Raw genomic sequence first — 13,234 nt, 5'->3', positions numbered from 1 at the left:
AAAGTATTATTTTCCAAAAGTGGCCTCTTTGTCTAAAACAATAAAATTTTTTTTCATGTTTTAACAAAAACCAATCAGGACAGGTGTTTGTTTTTTTTTTCTTTTTTATAAATATGAATATATATATATCTGTCCCTGTACATACACCACGTGGGTGCTAATGTGGAGACCATGGCCAACCCGGGCCATAAAGCCTCGGGACCCAGAGTGAGGATTTTACTGCCAAATCTGCGTAAAAGCCCTGGTATTACTCTGCACACCGGTGGCATCCTTTTTGGCTTTTGCAAAGCATGATCCTTTTTTTTTTTTAATTTAGATTGCACTTTTTTGGTTCATGATTGTACCTGTAGATGGCTGTTACTTTGATTCTTTTCAAAAGCAGCTCCAGAGCTGGATTCACAAATTCTGTTTCCAGTATTTGCTTTGACTTAACTGCAATTTGGTCTTGAAACCTAAAAGCGTGTTTAAGCAAGCCAACGGCCAATAGCACCAGGGGAACTGGAAGGTGGATAACCACACGTACTTCTTGTACAAAAATATGAATGCTGAAATGTTTCAAACTTTTTTTTTTTATTTAATAAACCTTGTAACCACATTTAAATGGTCTAAAACCCATAGCGTTATAGTCTTGGCAACCTGCTAAACTTTCTCATGCAACTAAAACTTGGGGGAGGGGGGGTTGTACATTTCCCATTGTAAAATAAGTGTTTTAAACATCCTGTACTGCTAATGAAATGACTTTCTATATGTCCAAGAAGTCTCCGGTGGAATAACTATGCACTACTTTACATTTCATGGGGATGCACCAAAAAAAAAAAAAAAAAGAAAAGAAAAAGGAAAAAAAGGAAAAAAAAAGTACTACATTTTTAGTTGCTGTTTGTACCAACCTTGAATTACATGTTTAACAACAAATCAAAAAACCTATTTCTATTAAGTTTTTAATACTGGGTAGCAACTCTGAAATCTTAATTCCTTTTTTTTTGTTATGATTTATTTGTGAGTTTACATTTTTAAATTGTTTAACTTTCTTAATTTAGTAATTAAAAAGAGAGCATTTTACATTTGAATTTTTTTTTTTTTGTTCATTTGTTTAAATCATGGAAGGTGCTAGAACAGTGACACTGCCCCACTGCCAGGTGGCAAGGAGCTACCTGGTGAATTTAACCATTGTGCAATGATTTCCAAATGACAGAAACATTCAGAACACCGAGAGTGGGGACTTCTCCCCCTGCCCTGCCCCGCCCCCCAGAAGGGTTAGCTAGTTCAGAGGATCTTTAGAGCAAGATTAAGCATTCTTTAATATTTTCATCTACCAGACACTTTCGCTAACTGGAATTTTCTGTATCCTGCTTGTAGGAGAAAGACAATTTCAAGAAGAAGCACTGTTCCCCTAGGGTCAGTATATGTCTTTCCCAGTGGCCCTCTACATCCGTAAGCATGTCGCTAAGCAGGGAAGCAACCTGATGTGGTAGGAGGGGCAGTGGGTAGACTGCACCTACTATCCAGGCCTGGCTCTGCGCTCATTCAACTGTGGGACCTCGAACAGCCATCTGGCACCTCTGTTTAGGGTCCTGAATGCAGAAATGAAGGGGTTGGATGAGATTTGCGGCTGGTTCCTACAGATCTAAGACCCTGTGATTCGAAGATCACTGCTATCGTGGGATTATACAAGGAGAGTTTTTTTGCTGAACTAATCTTTATATTTAGAAAGGGTTTCCAACGTTTAAAAAAAAAAGGATAAAACAAAGGGATTTTCTGGCTAATCAATCAAGTCTTTATGGTATTGTTTTTGGTATTGATGCAGTTGCTAAATTGATAAAATTTCAAAGATCTCTACAATTACCATCACATTACTGGGCAATTTATTAACACGTTCGAGATATTTTTAAAGACAACTTTGTTTTTAATCCTCACGTCCCACTAGGTTGGATAATTGGCAAATATTCTCTGGAGGATTGTTGTGTGTTTTTGATTCAGTCATTCAAAACAAAAAAAAAAAAAAACGAAAAGGTTATATACCCTGCTTTGAAAAGAGATTCTTCTAGAAAACAAACTTAGTTTCTTCAAACCAAAGTATAGCCTTTAATTCATCAGTTGAGTCTGTCGTGGATTCTCGCCTGTGAAGCAAAGCTCGAGAATTGGGTTGACCCCAGGGCACTCTGACACAGCGTGGCACACTGGAACTGCTCTGAAGCATCTTGTGCAGGGTTGCAGTGGAGACGTAAAAATGTAGCCATGAATATAGAGAAATCAGAGATGTTTTCAGGTTCCTTCTTCCTAACAGTAATGTGCTACCCGGAGATGTTCCTGAGGTAGACCAGTCCAGGCAAATGAAACTACCTCGATTCCCAACACATGCCAAGAAGCCTCTGTCCCTCACAAGTTGTAGACGTTTGGAGCGAGGAAACTAAATCCACTGACCAGAAAGCTCTCTTTTTCAGAACGAAAAATACCTACCTCAGAGAGAGAGGGTGCAGGTTCTGGCCCCAGACCCTCTCACTAAAGCAAGCCGAATGTTTGGCTTCCCAGCGCATATAAAAGTTGTGTTTACACCGTACAAGTCTATGAAATGGGCGATGGCATTGTAAAACAATTCATTTAAAAATACTTTATTACTAAAAAAATGCTAATCATCATCTGAGCTTTCAGTGAGCTGTGATAACTGATCACAGATCATCATAACGAATAGAATGATAATGAAAAAGTTTGAAATCCAGCGAGAATTACCAAAATGACAAGAGACACGTGAAGTGTGTCTGAAGCAAATGCTGTTGGAAGAATGGCACCAACAGACTGGGTCGATGCAGGGTGGCTGCAGACCAACAGTCTGTAAAAAAACACGGTTTCAACGAAGTGCAATGAAACGAGGTAGGCCTGGGTCTCAAAAGGTACCTTAGCAGCAAGTGCCAGTGAAGTGTTTTGTCTTTAGTAACCTGGTAGTGAAGAAGCGCCTGCTCTGCTCCCTTGGGAGAGCTGGCTTCTGGCATTGCTGGACTGCAGAGGGGGACTTCCTAATGAACTATTTCTTTTTACTGTCTTAAAAATCAAATAATAGAGCCACTGGAGAAGGCAACTTGACAAAGCTCAGACACCATAAATGTGACAAAATGAGTTCCGTTCAGCCACGCTCACCGCAGCTCATGCTCTCTGCGATGCTTTGTTCACGGTGCACTGATGGGCTGGGAGGGCCAGCGAGCCAGGAGTGGATGCGGGGCCTCCTGCGTGTTAGGGTGTCAGGGTGTAGACCCAAGCTAATGATGCATTTGGCTCTGACTTGGTCGTGGCAAAGAAAGGTGTATGGGGAGCCAGGCAGTTCCCCAAGAAAAGTTAAGGGTATTCATAAACCCTCAAATACAGCCACACTACTGAAGATTTTCTGACAAGTGCCAGAGGGTGTTTACCTGCCTTGAGAAAGACAGGAATCCTCCTGTGGCTAAATCTTGGCACCAGAGGATTTTTCTAGTAGCATTGGAGCTGCAAAATTTTACCTGAAATTTCCTATGGGACCTTAAGAATGTATACTGCGCTAATTGGAATGGTTCTTTCAGGAGTCTTGAAAGAAGGTAAGGTTTTCAGCAGGATACAGAGAAGAGCTACAGAGACCTCCTGCATTTAGGATGTCATCTGTTCCTGCATCAGCGCACAGGGCAAGAGAGCCTCACTTGATGGAATGGGCATTTCCTAACAAGTTATATTTGGATAAAACGGTGTTTGGTCGATTTGTTCCCAAAATGTATTTTAATAGGTTTAGATGGCTTTTGTTGTCTTTCTTACCACTATATCCTATACTGTCGGGATTCGGTTATGCTGTCCAGAATATATGCTGGAAGGAAGAAAGGGAGGGAGAAGGGGAAAGAAGGAAGCAGAGAAAAAAATAATCTGGGGGTAGGGGAAAGGAAGCTCAAAAATGTTTTATTCTAAAAATGATATTGTGGGGTACAGATTTAACAAGAAAGTGCCAATAATATATGTTCATTTAATTCTCAAAAATAGATTACAACTGCAAGAGAAGAAAATAGTGAAAAATGTGTATCTATCTTTAATATCTTTGAAATATCAAATAGACCTTCATAATTTATATATACCTATATTTTCAGAAATGTTTCATAATAAACTCCTAAATCATGCCTCATTCTTTTTGAACATGCAAAATATTCAGAATCCCATGGGGGGCAGGGGGGAGATATGCCTTTATTTTTAAGATTCTGAGGACTGAGAATAAAAAAGTGTTTTCCCAGCTTGGCTGGGACTATTCTAAGGGGAATGTGATCAGGGAGAAACAACTGCTCCCCCAGCAGACAGAACTCTGTGCTCCTTTCCAGAATCCTTACTACTCTTCTAATGATGTGCTTCATAATATGACTCTTCTTTTCATGCATCTTCCCTGCCAGACTGTGAACTCCTTGGGAACAGTAACGCCTAGCCGGTCCACCATCATCTCCCTGCACAGAGAGCATTGATGAGCTGATGGTAGATGTTGGATAGATGGATGGTGGCTAAGTGGGTGATGACGTCTAGTGGGGCAAATGGCTGACCTACAAATGACACACTGATCTAGGACCGTGCTGAGCACACCAGGATTTGCCATGAGCCGCCGAAGGTGCTAGCCCTGCCCCCTTGCAAATGTGTGATCACCAGTCTTCAATATACGACTTAAAGATCCAGCGTATAGCCTAAAGTGAACCCCATTAGTGCTTCCCAAACTTCTCCCCAGAACTCACCCCAACACTAATGGGAATAAAGTTGTATGCCCTGGGACTGGGGCCCTCAGGGGCTCATTTTAACTTTGTACTTTTATGAAAATTTGACATTCTCCCTAAGATATCCATTTTTTATCTTCACATGAAATTATTTTCCCAGACCTTCAGGTTGTGCATTGTTAACCAGACTCGGGCTTATAGGATTCCTGGTATACCTGTGCATGACCCAAGGAGCACCTGGGCCTTGCTTGAGACCTGCAGCAGGAAGATATTGTCCATAAAATGTTACTCTTAACATAAAAACTATGTATTTGGGAGAGGTAACATTAACCCCCACTAACATGTATTCTCTTATCTGATTCCCTTTTCTCTCCCAGTAAATAACAGCCCCCTAATTGAGAACGGGACAGAAGACAAGAGGGTTTGATAGTGGTGAGAGGAAAACCATCCAGAGCCACCGTGAAGTAAAAGTCTGGTCAAGTCAGCCTGCTGGTCCAAGATGGCAGCAAATGGGAGGAAACAGGATGGAGACATTGGACAAGGGGGAAGAAACCAGAACTGGGATGAGAAGAGTCCTTTGCCAAGGCTGTTCAAGGTAGTGGGATAATGGTAGATATGACTATGGATATATACAAGGACTTAACATTCATTCCTTCTCCAAACATTTGTTGAATGCTTCTTATGGGCTAGACCCTGTGCTTAGCACTAGAAAGAGACAATTAATATTCCCAGTCCGGTGAGGACGGAGAGCCATAAAAGATACGTACAATAAGCTCTCTACAGGGTGACTCTGCGGCTCAGGTGGTAGAGCGTGTGACTCTTGATCTCAGGGTTGTGAGTTTGAGCCCTACGTTGGGAGTAGAGCTTATTTTTTAAAAAATATAAATAATAAATTTTATTTAAAAAGAGCAAAAAAATAATAACGTCTCTGCTAGATGGTAGCAGAAGAGTGCTGTCCAGCCCAGAATGGTGCAAGGAAGGCTTCCTGGAAGAGGTGATGTCTGAACTCAATCTTAAAGGACAAGTAGAAATACATCATATATTGTTTAATGGTAGACCCCATGTTTTTTGCCTTTAGATGTGTTTCCTTTTGATTCCCAGACCCCATTAGGGGCTAGCTTGTGCTTTAGATATAGTAGGTGCTCAGCAAATGCATTTAAATGAAGAAAAACCAAACCAGAGAAAATCTAAATCTCTCTCTTTCTCTCTCTCTCTCTCTCTCTCTCTCACGCACACCCACACACACACACACACACTAAAAACTATATAGGTACATCAGTTATTCTGATTACTAAGCTGCTAACTGAAGATAATACCATAAAAGGACAAAGAGAAAGGCTTTAGGCAGATTGCTGGCTCCAGTGTCCCAGCTGGTGTGGTACAGTAGTTTGAAATATATTTACAGAGTATGAGAATAAAAGAATTGCAGGACAGGCTTGTAATAACTCCTTCCCACCTCTCTTAGTAGCAATGAGTAGGGGTTTTTCGCCCATTTATGAACCCATTGTCATTCTTTCCTCTCCTTCCATTTATTAGGCTATTTTGCTTGAATCATCATGCAATACGTAAACTCATGAAAGAAGACATATATGGGCAGTTGCGAGATGTTTTCTGGGTGTGTTGTTTCAGAATTTTTTTTTCCTTTAGTTAATTATCAAGGGCTTGCAATGTAATAATCAATGAGTAGCTAATTAGAAGCAGGAGAGAGTGAAATGGGTATTAGATAGTGTTTTTTAATGAAAACCGTGCATGTAATACTGTGGGGAAATATTACCAAATAGCAAGAGATTTCATCTTTTTTTTTTCTTTTTCTTTCTCTTTTTTTTTTTTTCTTTTTGGTATGCATTTACAAAAGGATTCACTTAAAGCCACTCATAAACTAAACCCAGGTATGTGAATCCTTTCATTTTCAGACTCCTCCCGAGGAATGAGCCCTGGAAGACGCAGGGAAAGCGGAGCCTCCCGAGATCGTTCAGGAACCCAAACCACCCATAATGGAGCCGGAAGGTCTGTCAATTCCCAGGGAACAGTGAGGAAATGGTAAGCAAATGGCAGCAGTTGCCTCGAGAATTAGGGAATGAATAACAATGCTCTCTGGTAAATTAACCATATTACAGTGTGCACAGTAAAGTGATGGAAAAACCCTGTTAAAAAAAACTGAATAATAATTTGCACACATCATTTATGTAAAATGCATAATTTTCCTACTTCAGTGGACTTTAGTTTGATTTAAAACACGAACAGCTCCAGCACTGTTCACCAGTGCGTAATTTCGAAGGTAATTGGGAAGGGAGAGGAGTCAGACTGTAATCAGCGTGATCCTGTGTGAGCCACTTCACCTCCCTCCTTTCACCTGCAAATTCCAGAAAATATTTGTTTGTACGTTCCTGAAGGTCTCGAAGCGAAAGCGCGGGGCGTCCTTCGTTGTCATAGCTATCACTAAACCGCGGCCTCACCATGTTTCAGAGGGGAAAGCGGTCCTTCGCTCTCGTCAGTGTTTTTCTGCTCTAATTCAAATAAGTACTTGGTCTTTAATAGCAGAGAAAATGGAAATGTAGCAAAGCTATACTTAAAACAGCAAGCCAAGAACAAAAGCAACATGCACGCAGCCAAAGGAGACCCTGGAAGATAAACAGATAAAACAAAAAGCTGTGCTTGGCTGGGATTCTGCTTTGGAGTCAGACGCAAAATGGAGAACATTGTTCCAACTATAAAGATTTTGCAATCTACAGTATTTGAAATAGAAAGTCATCATGTAATTCCCCCTAGCCATTCAGAAGCTGTGCTGTTGCTATGAATGATGATAGCTAGTCAGCGACTGATGGAGGTTTTCAGAACCAGAGTGGTGACAGTTGGGGTGCAGGCCCTGCGCTCGAGCAGGTGCACTCTGGTGGCCATCACTGTGCCTCTTCCCTCCTCCCCTCTGCCTCCCATCCTCCCATCCCCGCTCCCCACCCCCACAAGAACCACAGAATTTTTTTTAAGTTTATTTATTTATGTTAAGAGACAGAGAGAGCGTGTGGGAGAGGCAGAGAGAGAGAGAGAGAGAGAGAGAGAAGCCCAAGCAGGCTCCACACTGTCAGCACAGAGCCCAATGTAGGGCTCAAACTCATGAACCATGAGATCTCATGACCTAAGCCGAAATCAAGAGTTGGATGCCTAACCGACTGATCCACTCAGGCGCCCAGAACCATAGAATTTTTATTTAGACATTTACACATGCTCTTTATCCCCATCTCTCTGCAAAGGGCCATCATTTCTTTATTAGAGTGAGCCCTGAGATTTCCACCTTTCCAGGCAAGTCTGTGGCTTATTCTGTCTGCTTTGCCTTCTTGGCCTACCTTGCCTCCTTGATAACCCTGATGGCCCCACAGGGCTGAACCTTGAACCCCACAAATATCAACACTTCTTAGTTCTTGGGTGCCCATTGTGGTTAGCCAAAGGGACCTTCATCCCCAATACTACTCCCCACTCCTCCCTTCTCTCCCACCAACCCCTGCCACTGGCCCAAGATTTATTAGACACTGGTTTGCTCCTATGCCTCCTGCCACTAGCTATAAGTTACCTTTGTGCAAATTAGAAAAAGCCACCCTACCTCAAGACATTTTGCTGCCTTCTGCCAGAAGACTACTGTAGTAAATATGCCAAGAGATCATGTAAACGGTGCCCCCTCCCAAAGTTGTGCAGTACACAACTGGCTTAACTGTATGTGACAACCCTGGAGTTGAAATCACCTGAGCTCTCCTGGAAGCCTGTCTAAAAATCAGAGCCCCAGTAGGTCAGTCTTGCCTTTTTATGACAGGTTGCAACTTCAAAATCTAAGTGTTTCCGTCACGATCTCAGATTGCTCAAGGGGCAGTTTCTGAAAGAGACAAAGAGCCCCCAGGCAGCAGTACTGATGGGTAGATAAAGCCCAAAGCACACTGGGCGGGTTTTTTAGGAAACCTCAGCTATAGAAAGCTGCTAAGTCTGAATGTTCAGGACGCTGGGGACAGGTGGACTTGGCTTATATTTAGGTCAACCATCACCACCCCCTGACCCCCCAGTAGCAGATGGGGCTGGAGGACTTGCTTTCACTGAAAAGTGGCCATACGTGGCTGGTAAGTTGATGTGGCTGCTGCCCAGGGGCTCAGCTGGGGCTCTTGGTAAAGGTTTTTTCCTCTTCACTTGGGCTCCCAGGTGCTTTTGTGGGCTTGCTCACATGGTGGAGCCCCTGTTTTAAGCCACCAGTTGAGCAACCCCAGCTCACTCTGCATCGAGCAGAGACAAGCTGCCCCCACCAAGCCCTGCTCAATTTCAAATTTCTGAGCAAAACAAATGACTGTGGTTTTCAGCCGCCAAGGTTTGGGATGGTCTCTTTTGCAGCAGGGGATCACTGGAAAATACAGGTTGTGCCAAACATCGCATGGATCCACCCCCACATCTCCCTAAGATACCTCCGGGTGCTGCACGGTCGAGGAAACCAAAAACTACCTTTTCCAGACCCCCTTACCATTAGCATCACGAGTGTTAACTAAGCTATACCAGTCAGACATATTTGCACGAAGTGTGGAAGGCAGGAATGAGGCAGAAGCCAATCTCCTGCAGCTTTTGGCTGTTTCCTTGCTGGAAAGCAAGGTCTTGGAGCCACTGATGTCCAATCCCCAGCTCCAAGAGTATCAAGAGTCAACTGAAGAGGTGTCCATGGCTGGGCACCACATCCCAACACTCAGGCAGAGGGGGGTAGTGACGGTTGTGGCACTTCCTGCCACCACTTTCTGACCATTATGCTGCAGCTATCATGTCCTTAAGGTCATAGCTCCAGTGGCAGCTTTTCAAGTCCTGCCATTTCTGATTGTAGCACAGTGGCCACTCTCCTGGCAGATCAGTTCTGACACATTCTGGGGGCCATCCCTGGAGGTCCCACATAGAGCCTTGCCCCCCCCAGCCCTTCTAACAAGTTTGTAATTCTCCACGCTAAATCCCTTTCTGCTTAGAAACCTTAGTATGATTTGTGTTTCTTACACTGAACCTGTTTCTCCAACTCACGGCCAGGGGATCTCCAAATTCCCGTCCCTTCTCCGCCAGTCTTTGGTTCTTGCTTGCTTGCTTGCTTTCTCCCGCTGAACCATTCCTTCGGCAATCATCTGTGGAATATCTACTACGTGCCAGGCACTGGGCTAGACCCTGGGGCAAAAATATATGAACTAAACAGACATGGCCCCACATTCATGGAAGGAACCAAAATAAAGACCAGGAGACAGTAAATTACAACGCTAGGGCCAAATCGGCCCCCTTTTTGTTTTTGTCTAAATATCGTCTTGGAACACAGCCTTGCCCATTCACTTATGCCTTGTCTGTGGCTGTGTTTTCCCTGCAAGGGCAAGGTTGAGCAGTTGTGACAAAGACGGTACAACCCCCAGAGCTGAAAATATTTATGCCTGGCCTTTTCCAGAAAAAGTTCGCCAGCTGCTACATTCGACAGAAAACTCCGGGCCATACTCCTGTGCTCAGCCGATCACTCTGTCCATCAGTTGTGGATACGCCAAGCACCACACTCTGTGCTGGGTTGTGAAATGTAAGTGAGACGATTCTTACGGGGTGCTCACACCTATGGGGGCATAGTGCCATTATCTCTCTTTTACAGAGAAGGAACAGATTTTAGGGAGATTTGGCTTTGGAGATTTGGCTTTGACTCGGGAGATGGTGATAGCATTCCCAGACATAGCAGACCCAGGAGGAAAGATGGAAAATACGCAGGAGACAATGGATCCAGGGTAGACTCATGGGACGTAAGGCACCTGCAGGCATCCACCAGAGGCTGTCCCGGCCGACTGCCTGCCCTGGTATGATGGCGAAGTGTGGATTTCAAGTCTGCTCCGATTTTCTGTTCAGATCATAATTCTACCACTTACTAGCTGCGTGACTCTGGGCAAGTGACTTCACATCTCCAAGACTTTCTGCCTCATTTTCCTCATGAGTAAAAATGGGCTCTTGTGAAAACTAGAAATACAGTAATGTGCATACGGCTCCGAACGGAGGGCTTGGTACATGGCAGATGACGGGTCTGTGTGGAGACAACTTCCCTTTCATCTGCAGTCTATCCTTCACATGGTGGAGAATAATGTAAGATCACAGCTTTTATTGTGTTGTGCTCTCAAAAAATGTGATGGTTCCTACTGACCCTCACTAGTGGAAGAAGACACATTTGCAAGCCCTGCCCAGCCCACACCCTTCTTTAAATAACCCCACACTACCCCCTATATTGAAGGTCACCTGTTTACCATGTGACCCTCCCCTCCTCCAGCAAGAATGGCTTGATGATGCCAGAGGCAGATGCCTGACCAGAAGAAACCCATCCACTGACTGGCCACTTGCCAATGAAACAGTTGCCTTCGAGTTGGCTGTGGTGACGGACAGTTGACCTACAGGTTGGGTTGGCCCTCTCGGGGAGCAGAGGCCACAGTCTGCAGAGGGAACCAGTGGCTGAAGCTCCTGGGCCACTAGAGAGAGAATGACTAGGAGTAGCTTCTTTCCTTGCTCCCGTACCTGGAGGCTCCCTTCCTGAGCGCCATCTCTGTGAGGTCCCTCAAACTTGTGCCTTGCGCCATCTTGTCTCTTGAGCTCATTCAAGGGAGTCTGGGCCCCTGCAGTCCAGCTCCACTGTTTTGCCAGCCCCATCTCTCCCTTTGCCCCTGTACAACCCCTACCTTTAACTCCTGGCTACCCTGAATGGCCTATGATTCCCAAGCATGCTCTGCACTTCTCCAGTCTTTTCCCCTGGGCTGGAATGTTCTTTTGCCTTCTCCCCTCATCTTAGCAGCCTCTCCATCCTTTGAGGCCCAACACAAACACCCCCCTCCTGAAGCCTTCTCTGTGCCCCCGTCACACACGACAGCTCCGTCCTAGGAACTCCCTGCACTTGACTTCTAGTGTCTCTATGGCATTCAAGCACACTTCTCCCCGGGTTTCCCTCCTTGCCTCTGTGCTCAAGGAGGGTAGAAACTTGGCACATGTTAGGCACTAGGATGCGACACTGAATTTAATCCAAGGGTTGGAATCCTAAAACAAATCTGAGTTTTTTCAATCAAGAGTACCATGCCAGTATAAGACATTGTTCCTTAAAATGGAAATGCACTTAGGGAATGCTTCAGATTAAAGGGATGAAGATCAAAGGGCACATTCTTGGCCAGGAGTTCTGAGTCTTAGAGACCCAAATAAATTGTAGACATTTTATTTCCTGAATTGATTGGAACCATAACACTGGATTGGGTGCCGTAATATAAAACTTTCTGAAACTTTTAGCTTGGCAGAAAGTCTGTCGCCTCTTTACTGTAAGTGTTGGGACTGCTTGTGTCCAAAACTCGAGCGCCCACGCCAACCGTTGCAACTGGCTAGTAAATCTGGAAGCCTGACGGAGAGGAAGCTTCCCCTGCTGACTGGGAAGCTTCAGATCCTGCCCTTAGCTGTAGTCCCAGGCACACCCAGCTTTGGCAGAGGGTGTTTCTGCATCGCAGGGGGACACGTGTCCGCCAAGGTTCAAGATCCTGTGGCCCCATGTTGAGAATAGAAAGCAGCTGCTCCTGCAGGCAGTTCAAAATAATAGCTGCATTTTGCAAACGAGTGAGAATTTCCCCATGGCAATCTTTCCTACAGCTGTGGGCCCCGCAGCTCCTCCTGGGCCCTCAGCCTGCCTCAGCCCTGGGCTTGCTCTCGGCCACCCTCTCAGCTCCAGGCTTCTCCCCGCCTGACCTGCCCACCCCAGGCCTCCCTCTGTACCTGGGGCCTGGGTTTTGGTTCTGGGTTATGGGGTGAGCCCAGCCCTTGCCCCTGAGCCAATGGAGGGAGGTTCCCAACACCTGAAGCAAAGTCTACTTTTCCACGCCGACCTGTGACCCTTGCTAAGCTTTCTGCACGAAGCCCAACATGGTAACTTAAAACCACCCTTTCCAAACCTGCCTGTGCGTGCCCCCTAAGAGAATCCTTTAAAATGCAGGTTTCTGGGGGCGCCTGGGTGGCTCAGTCGGTTAAGCATCCGACTTCAGCTCAGGTCACGATCTCACAGTCCGTGAGTTCGAGCCCCGCGTCAGGCTCTGGGCTGATGGCTCAGAGCCTGGAGCCTGCTTCCAATTCTATGTCTCCCTCTCTCTCTGCCCCTCCCCCGTTCATGCTCTGTCTCTCTCTGTCTCAAAAATAAATAAACGTTAAAAAAAAAAAATGCAGGTTTCTGGGCCCCTCCCCAGACTTGCCAAATCAGGCTTTCTCAGGCAGGAGGCCCAGGAATGTGTCCCTGAACGTGTCTGCCCTTTTCTCCTCTCATCTGCGCCCCCCCACCCCCACCCCAGGCAGATGATTCATGAAATGCTTCTCTGGGCTCCTGTTAAGTCCCACTTGCCTCAGCTCTGGTCTGGGCAGCCCCAGCAACCTTGTCGTGGTCTGCCCCTGCTGGCAAAGAGGAACACCAAAGGCTGGTGACCAGAGTGCCCCAGGGTGCAGCTGTGGGTGCTTACTTCCGGGCAGGACAGCAGGCAGTGCCAGCCGTGGGGCCATGGGCT

General features: G+C 45.4%; 1 long non-coding RNA gene across 1 annotated transcript; it reads left to right on the top strand.

Moving 5' to 3' along the window:
- The first annotated feature begins 61 nt into the window (after positions 1-61).
- LOC122220287 lies at positions 62-12,696 on the top strand. The gene is made up of 3 exons (XR_006202777.1): positions 62-5,295; positions 6,614-6,740; positions 10,135-12,696. It is a non-coding gene; the product is annotated as an uncharacterized LOC122220287 (long non-coding RNA).
- Positions 12,697-13,234: the final 538 nt, after the last annotated feature.

This window comes from Panthera leo, chromosome B2, assembly GCF_018350215.1.
Source record: "Panthera leo isolate Ple1 chromosome B2, P.leo_Ple1_pat1.1, whole genome shotgun sequence".
Taxonomy (NCBI): domain Eukaryota; kingdom Metazoa; phylum Chordata; class Mammalia; order Carnivora; family Felidae; genus Panthera; species Panthera leo.
The sequence above is the reverse complement of the archived record's forward strand: the minus strand, read 5'-3'. Positions and strand labels throughout refer to the sequence as shown.